At 42.4% G+C, this 12,451-nt stretch overlaps 1 protein-coding gene across 2 annotated transcripts in view; it reads right to left on the bottom strand.

Annotated features, from left to right (window-relative positions):
• Positions 1 to 12,178, bottom strand: part of GLIS3 (GLIS family zinc finger 3) — a 323,632-nt gene extending 311,454 nt beyond the window's left edge. For both annotated transcript variants that reach the window (XM_045020847.1, XM_045020848.1), the window contains exons 1-2: positions 11,906 to 12,178; positions 7,564 to 7,661 (exon numbers count right to left, since the gene is read on the bottom strand). The gene's annotated coding sequence lies outside the window, so the exon portion shown is untranslated. The remainder of the gene's footprint in view (positions 1 to 7,563; positions 7,662 to 11,905) is intronic.
• Positions 12,179 to 12,451: the final 273 nt, after the last annotated feature.

The raw sequence follows: 12,451 nt of genomic DNA, 5'->3' as shown, positions 1-12,451 counted from the left end.
GCAGAAGAGAAGAATGAGGGGGGATTTGATAGCTGCTTTCAACTACCTAAAAGGGAGTTCCAAAGAGGATGGATCTAGACTGTTCTCAGTGGTACCAGATGACAGAACAAGGAGTAATGGTCTTAAGTTGCAGTGGGGGAAGTTTAGGTTGGATATTAGGAAAAACTTTTTGACTAGGAGGGTGGTGAAGCACTGGAATGGGTTACCTAGGGAGGTGGTGGAATCTCCTTCCTTAGAGGTTTTTAAGGTCAGGTTTGACAAAGCTCTGGCTGGGATGATTTAGTTGGGAATTGGCCCTGCTTTGAGCAAGGGGTTGGACTAGATGACCTCCTGCGGTCCCTTCCAACTGTGATATTCTATGATTCTTTTCCTTCGCTGGTCATTTGTGATTTTTTTCCCCCATGCCCGTGATCATGCTTGTCACCTTTCTCTGAACCCTCTCCAGTTCTGCAATATCTATTTTAAGGTGGGGTGACCAGGAACGCCACACAATATTTCAGATGAGGCTGCACCATCCATTTATGTGAAGACAATTAAATGTTCTTCTGCAGCTTTGTGTCCTCCTCATGCTTTGAGCATGGAGACAGTTTCTTGAAGCTTTATTACTCCAGTGTGTTAACTATGGGACACAGTCCAATATAGTCAATTTGAGGACACCAGATAAGTATTAGTTAGCTACCGTATCGTGTTAATGATAGACGGAGCAGCACTATCCTCTGGACAATTTTAAATTAACACTGTTAATGTTTTGCAGAAGTGGAAAGAAAGGCATTCAACTATGACAACTGTTAACTCGCAGTATTGCACATGTGCTGTATATAGAAGAGTGTTTAGAAAACAGAAAGCTGTACAAGTGACAAGTACTGCTGCCTGTCACTCTTTAAAACACAACCCCCAAAAGTTTCTCATTAACAAGTTTGCAATCCTTTTATAAATTAATCCTTTCTGTTGTATTTGTTCTGGCAGTTCCCCCTCCCCCACCCCCATCCCCATTACCGCTTTTCCTTTTTAAAAAGGGGGAAGAAGGGGGGAAGCGTAACAGAGGCTTTCCCCTTCTCTGCTCCTCTCCTTGCATCTATGCTGTAAAGAATGTCCCTCTCTTGTTCCCCTCCACATTAGCATAGAACTTTTCTCCCAGCATAATATCCATATTCACTCTAGGCCTGATTCTACCTTCAGGTGGATGAATCAACTCACCGCTGGAATGTCTTCGCACAGCTAAGCATGACACAGCAACCTTTTCTCCTCTAGTGCCCTCTATGGACAGCAGTTCCAGCCCTGCCATGGCCTGTGTCCTCTCATGACTCAGTTCTCAGTTCTCCATGTTTAGTCCCCCCCCCTCCTGGGATCACAGCAAATCCAACAATCCCTCCCTCTGGTCTGCCACTCTCAATTCTAGATCCACTGGTCCATGTGCCCTTTTCTCAGAGATTCCCATAGCCCGTGTCCCGTTCTCAGGGGCTTCATGCCACCTTACCAGTGGGTGCTGGGGGAAATCTAGGCTGCCTTCTCCACTGGGTTCCAGTCCAGGGACCCTAGGAGAGGCGCTCAAGGTTTACTCCACAGACTCCTTGCTACCACCTTGGATTTCTTGTTCTCTTTCCTGGGCTCTCTCCTCACCCTGGAAGTGCCTTCCTGTTCCCCACACATCTCTCCACTCAGTCTCCCAGTAGCAAGGACAACAGAGTTCTTCCCTGCACCCCCTCCACTTCAGATTTCCTGTTTATAGAACCATCCAGTCTCTCCCCAGCTGGATTTCATTATTAATTAGGCCTAGCCCAGCTTACAGGTGCAACCAGGTGGGAAAACTGAGCTCTGAGACTCCCGTTAACCCTTTGTTCACCTACATGGGGTGAACATTACACTCCCTTACTGACATGGAGTAGAATCTTACTCAGCAAGTAGTCTCGTTGATTTTAAATGGCATTCCTTGAAGAGTAAGGTACTACTCTAGGGAAGTAAGAATGGCAGAATATGGCCCTCTATTTGCTCTGCCTTCTTTCAGCAGTCATGTTTTTCAAGTTAGGGTCTGAATAAGTTATTAGAGCTGAATCACTAAGTATCATGCCACTAGAGAAGGAGTTTCTCAATCCAAACTCCCTGGGTGTTAGATGAATTACAATGGGTTAAACATTCACTGTTTAACTAGTACTAACAAAATTGGATTCAGAAATACTGTATTGTGAGTGGCTGGCTAAAACAGTCCTCTTAGCATACAATTAGTGACCATATTGTCACAGTGTGCATTAAGGACCAGTCCTCATCACCTCTCTAGCTCCAATTTCTTGCATACATTGCTGATTGAAGCCAAGATGGATAGTCTCAGGGTTTGCCTACAGAGCTAGTTAGTGCACAGCCAGCTGGGGTGTGAACATACAGTGCTGTGCACCAGCCTGCTGTGCACTAATGGGCCATATGGGCCTTGCCACCGTGCAATACAAGAAGTGCAGTACAGAAATTACACATTTCAAACAGAAGTTTCAAGTCTTCCGTGACAGTCCCATATGGGCGGAGGGAAGGGCCCCACTGCCTTAGGGAGAGCTCTGGGAGGTCTTGCTTGCCAGAAATTTAGTAAGGCCATGGCCAGTGCTCTACTCCACTAGGAAGTGCAGCATGTGTCCCCTGTGCCCCTCCTCCTTCACAGCCCCATTTCTTGGGACTCTGAAAATACTTACAGGGAGCAGTCTTTGTACTCAGGAAAGCTCAAGGACTGATTTGGCCAGCCCTGAGTAAGGGGCATGAGGAGGAAGCAAGGGCATGGCAAAGGAAGAAAAGGACACTAGAGCCTCCCCAAGAGACAGCCATACCCTGGCTACATCTACTCCTGGAGCTAGGGGTGCAATTCCCAGCACACAGACACACTCACACTAGCTCTCATTGAACTAGCACAGCTGAGGTAGCACAGTCCACGGCAATGCAGACTAACTGCCCCAAATACATACGCCTGGGACCCAGGTGGGTTTGTACTTGCAGTGGCTACCCCATGCTACCATGGTTATATGACTATTTTTAGCATGCTAGCTTGTGTTAGCTCTCATCTAGTGTGTCTACACAAGCTGGGAATCACACCCCTACCTCCAAGTGTAGCTGTATCCCATGACTATTAATGGTGGTATGCTTATTATTTTAAATCTATGTTGTAATGCCATGCTAGAAGCCCTGCCTGCTGCTAGCATGGACCATTATATACTTTCAGTGAGCAAGCAGTGGGAACCATACAGCATCAGCTAGAAGGACTGGCAAAGACTCCAAGCCTTCATTCCCACACACACTACCTCATCCCTGTTGAAATAAATGTAACAGAGAGTAGGATTTGGCCCTGAGTCTACTAGGATAGTACATTTGCCCCAAACAGATGAGAATGCTACTGGCATATTCTCTTATATTAATCTTCTTCCTAATTATGAGCATTTCACTTAACTTGAGAGTAGAGCGTAAGGGTGATGAGCATTCAAATACACTACAGAGCATGCTTTATATCACTAATGTGAACAATGGCATTGCTTAGCTAACAGGAGGTATGCTTGCACAATAGTTATTGTAACTCTAGCTGAATTTCCACAAGAAAATTTTCCAACATTTAATTATTCTATTTAAAACTGTCACTTTATCCTGTCAGTTGAGCTACAGTATCTACACCAGCCAATACATTAATTCATGGGTTGTGTTTACATGGCAATCACAGATTAGGATCATGGACTAAATGTAGTAGTTTTCAGTTGGAATAATTATCTCAGTCTAATAAAACATCACAGGAAGCACATTTTTTTAAATCCATTTCCTACTTGATTTGCTAGCAGAGGGCCAAATTTCACTCCCAGTTACACATGTATAGATCTGGAGTACAATTACAGTTACTCCAGATTTACTCCAGAGTTTAGAATCTTGTCTTTAAGTTTTTTACACTTTGGAATTTGAAAGAAGTGGTAGAAATGGCCAGTTATGAAAGAACTGATTAAAAGCACAAGAAAATTAATAGCTTCATGATTAAATACAGAACTATCACCTGGTTACTTCACTATGTCTGATGGTATAATAGGTCTTGTGATTTCCAATTAAATCAGAAATTTAACTAGCATGAGCTCCTCATATAGGAACTCTGTGGCAGAGGCACAGCTCTCCCAGGCAGCATTCAACGGCCTTTGCCAGGAGACCACCCTTTCTCCTGCTGCAGTTCCCTGCTTCATTCACTGAACACCTTCCAATTTCAGAAACAATGGTCTCCTTCCCCGATCAACTCTAACTTATCCCCAACACAAGTCCATCCTGTGCACTGCAGAAAAAAATATGTAATCATTTAATTAAAGACTCGTGCATAGACCTTATGAAAGAGGGATGAATCAGGTTGCACAGGCAGCCTTAATTGTGGCATATCCTAACCTTTGAGTGCTTCGACTTTGCAACCTTAGTGTGACACAGGCCCATTGGCGGTTCACTACTCCGTGTCAGCAACTCTTGTCAGGCCTGACATACTCACTACACCTAACACTGTTGTCATGACATATACCCAAAAGGTGGCATGTAATATATCATTGGAAAACAACTCACTGGATCATTAATTTCCTTGCATGATGCATGTACAGGGTGTGTGCAAGGAGTTATGGATACCTACTAGAATTATGTTTAATATCTGCTTGGCAAGAAATTCATAAGCACAGTCTGCCCTTGACAAAGGAGTGTGTCCAGCCTGGTCGTCAGGCAGACACAATGAAGATCCATTTACATATAAGGTAAACAAAGCTATCAAGCTAACAAGTGGGGGAGAAGACAGCCTGGTGTCTACACTCCAGCAAGAGAGAGAAGCTTTATCTGGGCTATAAATACAGGGGCATGCACCTCAAATGATAAGCAATCAAATCAACTGCATGCATACAATATTATAAAAGTGCATCAACTAAGGTCTTTTACAAAAGCTAATGACACACTGGATTAATATAATTGTGAAATTTATGTATTAATACAATGAAGAATTATGAATACTCAGTGATATCATGCTCTGAAGTCTGTGACTAAACAGGGAGAAACAGGTTCCCTCCCAGATAGGAGAGAAAGCAATTATCTTTCTCCAATTAAATTAAGCAAGGTGTGACCAAAACAGTGGAAGCTGCATTTACATATGAATCAGCAGGGAGATGGGAAGTTCACAGGAAGGGAGGAACAGCATGAGGTCATCTTGAGTCTAGGGACAAAGCAGTGAGTTTGGAAAAAATATAAGGAGAGAGAAGAAGCCATCTTGGCACCCATCACTAGACGTACATAAGAAGCCAGAGCTCTTGCAAACTGAGAAAGATGGGTCCTTCCACCAAGGGGATAGATAACTACCTTGAACAAAAATGGTAAGCTGCTGAAGTTGGTCTAGTAGCATATTTACTGTTTGTAAGCCTTTCTAACTTCAATACTTCTAGTTGGTATCCCTTAACCATGTCCTTTTGTTAATAAACTTGTTTTACTTTTAATCTAAACAACCCAATGCTGCATTTGAATTAAAATGATTGTTAATGCCAGTTAAGGTGGCAAACTGCTGGGTATTGTCCCTTTAAAATTAATAAGCAAACCTTATTAGTTCTCTGAGTAGCTCAGGAGAGGGCTGGATCCTCCAGGGCAGACAATTTGGGGAAAATTTAGGACAGAGTGTGTTGATCACTTGGCTAGTAGTAACCAAAGCAGGTGGAGACCAGGCTGTGGTGTAACAAGCTGTCTGTCTAAGTCAGAGTTGCTGAACTAGGGCTGTTTAAACACACAGACAGACACTAAGTGCATGCTGGCTGTGAGCATTCAGTTTGGGAACTACTGCAGCAGAGCATTTAAAGCATGGCTGGGATGCAAGGTAGTTAGTGATATAACTCCTTACTGGTCTGGATTACATCCCAAAACATTACACTTAGCATTTCTCATTCTTTGCCCCGTTTCATACTGGGCAGTATCTAGAACAACTTATTGTTAAAAAAATAAAGACTGCTTTTCATAAATACTTTATCTTGTACTACAGTGAAGAAGAGAATAACAGAAGCAGTTAATTGTGCTTTCAAAAGGTAAGTATGACCCCAATATCCTATATGTCCTGACAGTCCATTTACAATTTGCTTTTTTCCTTTGAAATTAAGCATCATCACAGTAGGATTATGATGCCAGCTGTTAGCCCTTTGCTGTGTTCCAATGAAAGCCCACTTTTCCAGCACCTGTGGTGACAAGCAGGGACCAGTGGCTAGGCTATATATTACCAGGTCAGGAGATAGACCTCTCACTGTTTTCAAAGTTGACATTAACAAAACATTTACATTGTTTGTTGCTGGTGCAAGAGAATACACCTTGACTGGCACACAAGATTCCACACGCAATTCTCTCCCTCTCCATCACCAATGCTTGGAGCCAATTCTCAAAGTGGGGGGAAGATTGGAAAAGGAAGCCAGTTCAGGACTGGAGGGAGGGTTCTCCTACGTATGGCATAGAATGGTGCCAGTTCTTGGAACAGAAACCAGTTTGGGCGTTGAGGAATCCTCCCAGTACATTAAGCCAGATTCAGGAATAGGATTGGGAGCAAATGCTGGCTAAAGAGCACTGCCCCTGCATCGGTCACCGGCAGAAAGAGCCGAGTGACAAATGCTGGGAGAAGGGTGATACTTGCACTGTGAACTAGTTTCACTGTCCTATTGTGATGATAGATGTAGCCTTATCTTTTTTCCCCCCTCCAATGTGTTACCATAATTTAAACTGCTTGCTAAGCATATCCAGTCACTTCCAGGAACACTGTACAAAATTCCACAGTCTTCCTTGTTTGCAATGCAGCCCCTCTTGATTCTTTCAGGAGCAGTAATACAAAAGAACATTTTTGCTAGTGCAGAAAGACATGGAAGGAAGATCTAGGCATAGAAGTAGCCATCAATTTCTCCGGGAACAAGTGGCATCATACTTATACTTTCACAAGCACTGTCATTTGTGGGTGCCTGGGCCACAGCCAGAAGCAACAATAAATGTGGACAACTTCCTATGGTCAAAAGGCAGAGAGAGAAAGGACAAGTGATTTTTCATGATGTTCCCATTTTGATTTCCTATGATGAGTCTTTAATCACTAATCACTCAGAAACAGCATCCAATGCCTTCACACACATATCTGTGGTTTTGTCTATCAGCTGAGCGTAGTGCCACTAGCCTAGGCAGCTTACATGGCTTGGGAGCAAGTTTTTACTTCCTACTCATTAGAATGAGCTAGTCAGAAGGGGGATGACATTTTAGGCTAGGGCCAGAGTAACAAATGGGGTTAATCCACCACTGACAAAAACTATAAGCATCTCATTAAAAAGGTGTGTACAGAATACATAAAAAATACAACCCATCTAACTATAATTGCGTTACAATGTCCTTACACATCCTATGGCCAGACACTCCAGAGGAGAAAAGTCTCTCCACTCCTTCTGTGGGTGAAAAGGGAAACATTCTGCCATAGAGAGCTTCATTTGCATAGGTTACCTACCCACTGTTTCTCTAGTGACATTTGGGGACACACCAAAAATTACATGATCTTGGATTGGAGTGGGCTCCCAGAAAGGGGAAAAGAACTCTTACCTTTTGACAAAGAGCTCCCTTCTGTGCAGCCAGGCCACTGCTCAGGGGTCCTAATGCTCTTGGTTACCTCCCACAGGGAATGCGGAATGAGGACTCTGCTGCAAGAGCAATCACAGAGAGAACAACAAGAGAGCTGAGTGGACTCTGGTGAGATCCTAGCTACCCAGCACCTTAACAAAGCTGAATCACAAAGCTGGGTTAGGGGAAGGTGCCTCCAGGCAAGCAGCTCCCTTTGGACTAGAGACAGAGCTGCACAGAGACACAAGGGCTATTGTTACTCATTGATCCCAATCATGAGTGGTGTTTGGTGGGTGGGTGAGATGATATGGCCAAGGGACTGTCACCTGTGGGACATTCTCACCAGGGAACAGGAAGGGAGTTAGATGCTGCCAAAATTATTGGAAGGAGGGTATTTTACTCTTTATTTGCATACGCTTTCTGTTGCTGTGTTTTCCCAAGTTTATAACTGCAGTCCCTTTCCCCTAATCAATATTCCTTGTTTGTACAGTCTTGGCTTGCTTGTGAGCAAGAACATTCTGCCTGTTAAAGGCCTCCAGGGAGGGTGTATTTAGTTTTCCCAGGTTTCTGGATGGGATTCATGAGATGGTTTAGTCATTTGTCAAGAGGGAACCTAGCTACATTGAATGCTGCCCTTTTTGATGCTGTTAACCACCTGGCAAAGGTTACACTAGGAAAAAAAAGCTCCAACTAGAATAAACTGTATATAAATACTCTGCCTTCTCAGATGGCTAGGTACTAGAGATCAGATAGGTTTGCCATCTGTCTACCTAGGCATTTATACCATGCTCATTGCCATGGTATCTGAGGACCTGGGATGTTTCAATGCCAAGATGTTTCAAAGGTTGACAGTTATCGGTCTTCATCCAATTTTTCATATGGAAACTTTTACTTTTCTTTCACTGCTTAGGCTTAGTTCACCTCCCTGCATGCAGAGAGCTGCAAGTTGCAATCTCTGCACCTGTGAAATGCTCTGACTCCCAAGGGAGATGCATCCCAGGTTAGATACAGGTGGTGTTTTGTACCTGCACCTTCCCTCAGAGTTTCCCCATAAGGCCTGTGCTGGCTGCCTGCAAGCCCCCTGATAGAGCAGATACTTTAAACCACAATAAAACAGATTTATACCAGCTGAAGCCTCCTGCCCTGCATTATGCCAGCAGAATAACCCAGGAGGAAATGACACACCCCTTTATTTAATGGCAGTACTTAGGGACATATTCTCCCTTCCCCATATACATGTATAACCTTTACTATTGCTGCAGTGAAATGGGTACACAAAGAGCCTTCGCTGTATTTCAGTATTACCCAAAGAGCAAAGATTCGCTGTCTCTAGCTTTCATGAATTCCATCAGCACATATCAGGCACTGGTTGCTATAGAAGGCTCATTAAGCAGATTAATTATTTTGACGAGTGCAAACAGAGACAGTGCTAGCCCACTGAGGACCCTTAGCAGTAATATTTTGTACCCCCTCCCCAATAATAATAAAAAGCAAATAGGCAGGGCACCAGGCATTGCTTAGTCTGCTTTTGCCTAGTGCCATCTCTGAGTGTAAAACATTTAGTTCTGTGCCTGCACTGAACATTCAATAAACAGCTAATCACAACTTTAAAAATTCTGGCACATACCTTTCCTACATTTTTACTATAGTGCTGCATGTTCTTGGATGTCCATTGGGGAAAACACAGAAATGTATTCAGTTCAGCTAATGTTTACATTTTCTTAATGGCCTGGTTTAAATTCACAGACAGTACATAATATGAATCTGACAAAATGCACATGAATTAAAATAATGTTAACAATTTAGACAAACTAAACAAAAAGGAAGTCTGGAAATACAATGCTCATTTACCTCTAACTGGACAGTAAGTACAATATGACTGATTTTTCCACTGTCTGTCACCATTTAGTTCTTGGAGTACTTTCATTTTAACCATGGCAGATATATCAGCTCTGTTTAGATTATACTCTTGATCCTGCAATCATCATCTTTCTTGGGTTGTAACTTCATCAGAATCATCAATTTAGCATTCTGGCCTCAGTTTGTAATGTGATGGGACACCCCTAAGCAAGGGTGCTGGGCACCTCTTGGCTTGAAGTAATAATAGCATGTATGGCTTACATCATACATAGGGTTTACACCATACAACATAAACACTAACCCAGGAATCTATCCTTGCAACAAAGCCCGATGCCAGCTCTGTCCACATATCCATTCAAGTGACACCATCATAGGACCTAATCACATCAGACACGCCATCAGGGGCTCGTACACCTGCACATCTACCAACGTGATATATGCCATCATGTGCCAGCAATGCCCTTCTGCCATGTACATTGGCCAAACCGGACAGTCTCTACGCAAAAGAATAAATGGACACAAATCTGACATCAGGAATCATAACATTCAAAAACCAGTGAGAGAACACTTCAACCTCTCTAACCACTCAGTGACAGACTTGAAGGTGGCAATTTTGCAACAAAAAAACTTCAAAAACAGACTCCAAAGAGAAACTGCTGAACTCGAATTAATATGCAAACTAGATACAATTAACTGTGGCCTAAACAGAGACTGGGAATGGTTGGGTCATTACACTAATTGAATCTATTTCCCTATGTTAAGTTCTCCTCACACCTTCTATGGGCCATCTTTATTATCACTTCAAAAAGTTTTTTTTCCTCCTGCTGAGGATACCTCATCTCAATTGATTAGACTTTTCCTGTTGTTATGCATACTTCCACCTTTTAATGTTCTCTGTATGTATAAATATCTCCTGTCTGTGTGTTCCATTCTATGCATCCGAAGAAGTGAGCTGCAGCTCATGAAAGCTCATGCTAAAATAAATTTGTTAGTCTTTAAGGTGCCACAAGTACTCCTGTTAGTTTTGTTCAATGGCTTTCAGCACCAGCCCTATAAAAGTTGTTCCAGCATCCTTGTCTCGAAAGGAAAACCTAGGTGTTGTAGGAAATGTTGTTAACTCAGTAGAGGCCCCACTTTCCTCTGCGTTAACATGATATATCACCACATACTGTGTGAACAGTGTCTGATCAAATTCCTGATCAGATACCTATATTATGCATAAATAAGGGCCCAATTCTGTAGTCTTCATTTAGGCAAAACTCCCATTTAAATCAAAGACCAAGAAAGTAAGATTTGGACCCTACTAAATTCCCCCATAGTGTCTGTTAGACAGAGTTAGAAAGTACCTTCATCGCTCAAACACTGGGCCAAATCCTGAAGTTCTTATTCAGACCTTATAAAGCAAAAATCCTGTTTAAGTGAGTAGGAATTTTGCCTGAATAAGAATGAGTCACTGCTCTCTTATGCTCCTGGTACAGAATGGCTATTACATTTCTATTCTACATTCCAATGGTTGTCTGCACATAAACAGTCTAATTCAGTTCTTATCCTCCAGAGCACGTGGAGTAGGCTCACCCAGTGAAAGAATGAAAGAAAAAAAATATAATGTGATGAAATCCAACCAATCCAGCTCAAAACCACACCATAAAAGACTATCAAAATTTTCACTGACATCCAAATAGCAGGGGGGAAATGTCATGCCCAACTTGGACAAAAATTTGGCTGATCTGACAAATTTTGCAGAGAACACTGCATTCTTGGAAAGGCAGATTCCAGAATGATTTTAATTTCAAATAAAATTTCTCACAGCTGTAGTGTCTATTTAGAAATATTGGCAGCCTTAATCTTATTGCCATGGTAACAGTGAGTAGTCAGCAATGAACATTTTCTTTCATACATAAATGGAAACAAGATAGAACACAAAATGAAATACAAACTGCAGCAGGGCAAACATTCCATGAAACAAACATGCTTTCGGAGAATTGTGCGAACCAAATTCTGCTCTCAGCTACAAAAGCACATGGAGCAACACTCAGGTTCAGTGGAGTTACTTCAGGTTTGCACTGGTGTAAATGATAGAAGAATAAGGGCTTTACAAGTTTATACTGCAGAATGGCCCAATACTTTTTTTTTGGGCAACTACACTTATTTTGATGAAAGTGAACAAGAGCCAGATTGTACTAAAAAATGTACAAAGCAAGAGCCTACCCACAAAAACAGAATTTGGAAAAAGAAATTCACATCACTCCATCAGAGCACAGAGTTCTCCACATTTGGTGGTAGGCTGGAGGCATGGCTCTATAGACACCTCACTTAATCTACTGACTCAAGAAATCTCTTTGAGAACTCTTAGACACTAAATCATAAAATGGACAATGGGGTGTGTGATAGGTTAGGCCTCTGCAACATATCCCCATGGCCAGCCACCTACCCTACCTCACCGTCTTCAGGGGTCAGCCCTTACCTCCCATGAGGCCCAATGCAGTGGTGCTATAGCTCTCCAGCTAATGCACTCTTCATTTCCACCAATGCTGAGATATTAAAGTCCAAAATTAAGAGGAACCAGGAACTCAAAATGTTGTCCCATAAGTCTACAGCAGCACCCCAGACCTATCTTCAAACAACCACTTATTTTGTTATCTTGATTCCAATCCACCAGGAATCATCCAACCAGCAAACTGTCTCAGACTCTTGGCTATAACCTGGCTTCTTTCACAAAAGGAGAAGCAGAACTATATTTTCCTTCCTAGTCAGACATCCACTGACTGGTTTTCTCCTTTTAAATCCCCTCTCCCCACCTGCAATCTGTTACAGGTGTAACAGAGCAGGGCTAATTGGATCCACAGGCCCTCATTAAGCCACTTCTTGCTAATGTGGGGCCATATGCTGATAATGAAATATCCCACAATAAAAAAAAGATTAGTTTATTTATAGGCAATTCTCTGGTATTTAACAAAATAACAAAATAAGCTTTTATTTATAGATTTTGGCTCAAATCCAGCCCAGGTTA

Source organism: Mauremys mutica, chromosome 6, assembly GCF_020497125.1.
Source record: "Mauremys mutica isolate MM-2020 ecotype Southern chromosome 6, ASM2049712v1, whole genome shotgun sequence".
Taxonomy (NCBI): domain Eukaryota; kingdom Metazoa; phylum Chordata; order Testudines; family Geoemydidae; genus Mauremys; species Mauremys mutica.
Note: the sequence above shows the minus strand (reverse complement) of the source record. Positions and strands in the feature narration are given on the sequence as shown.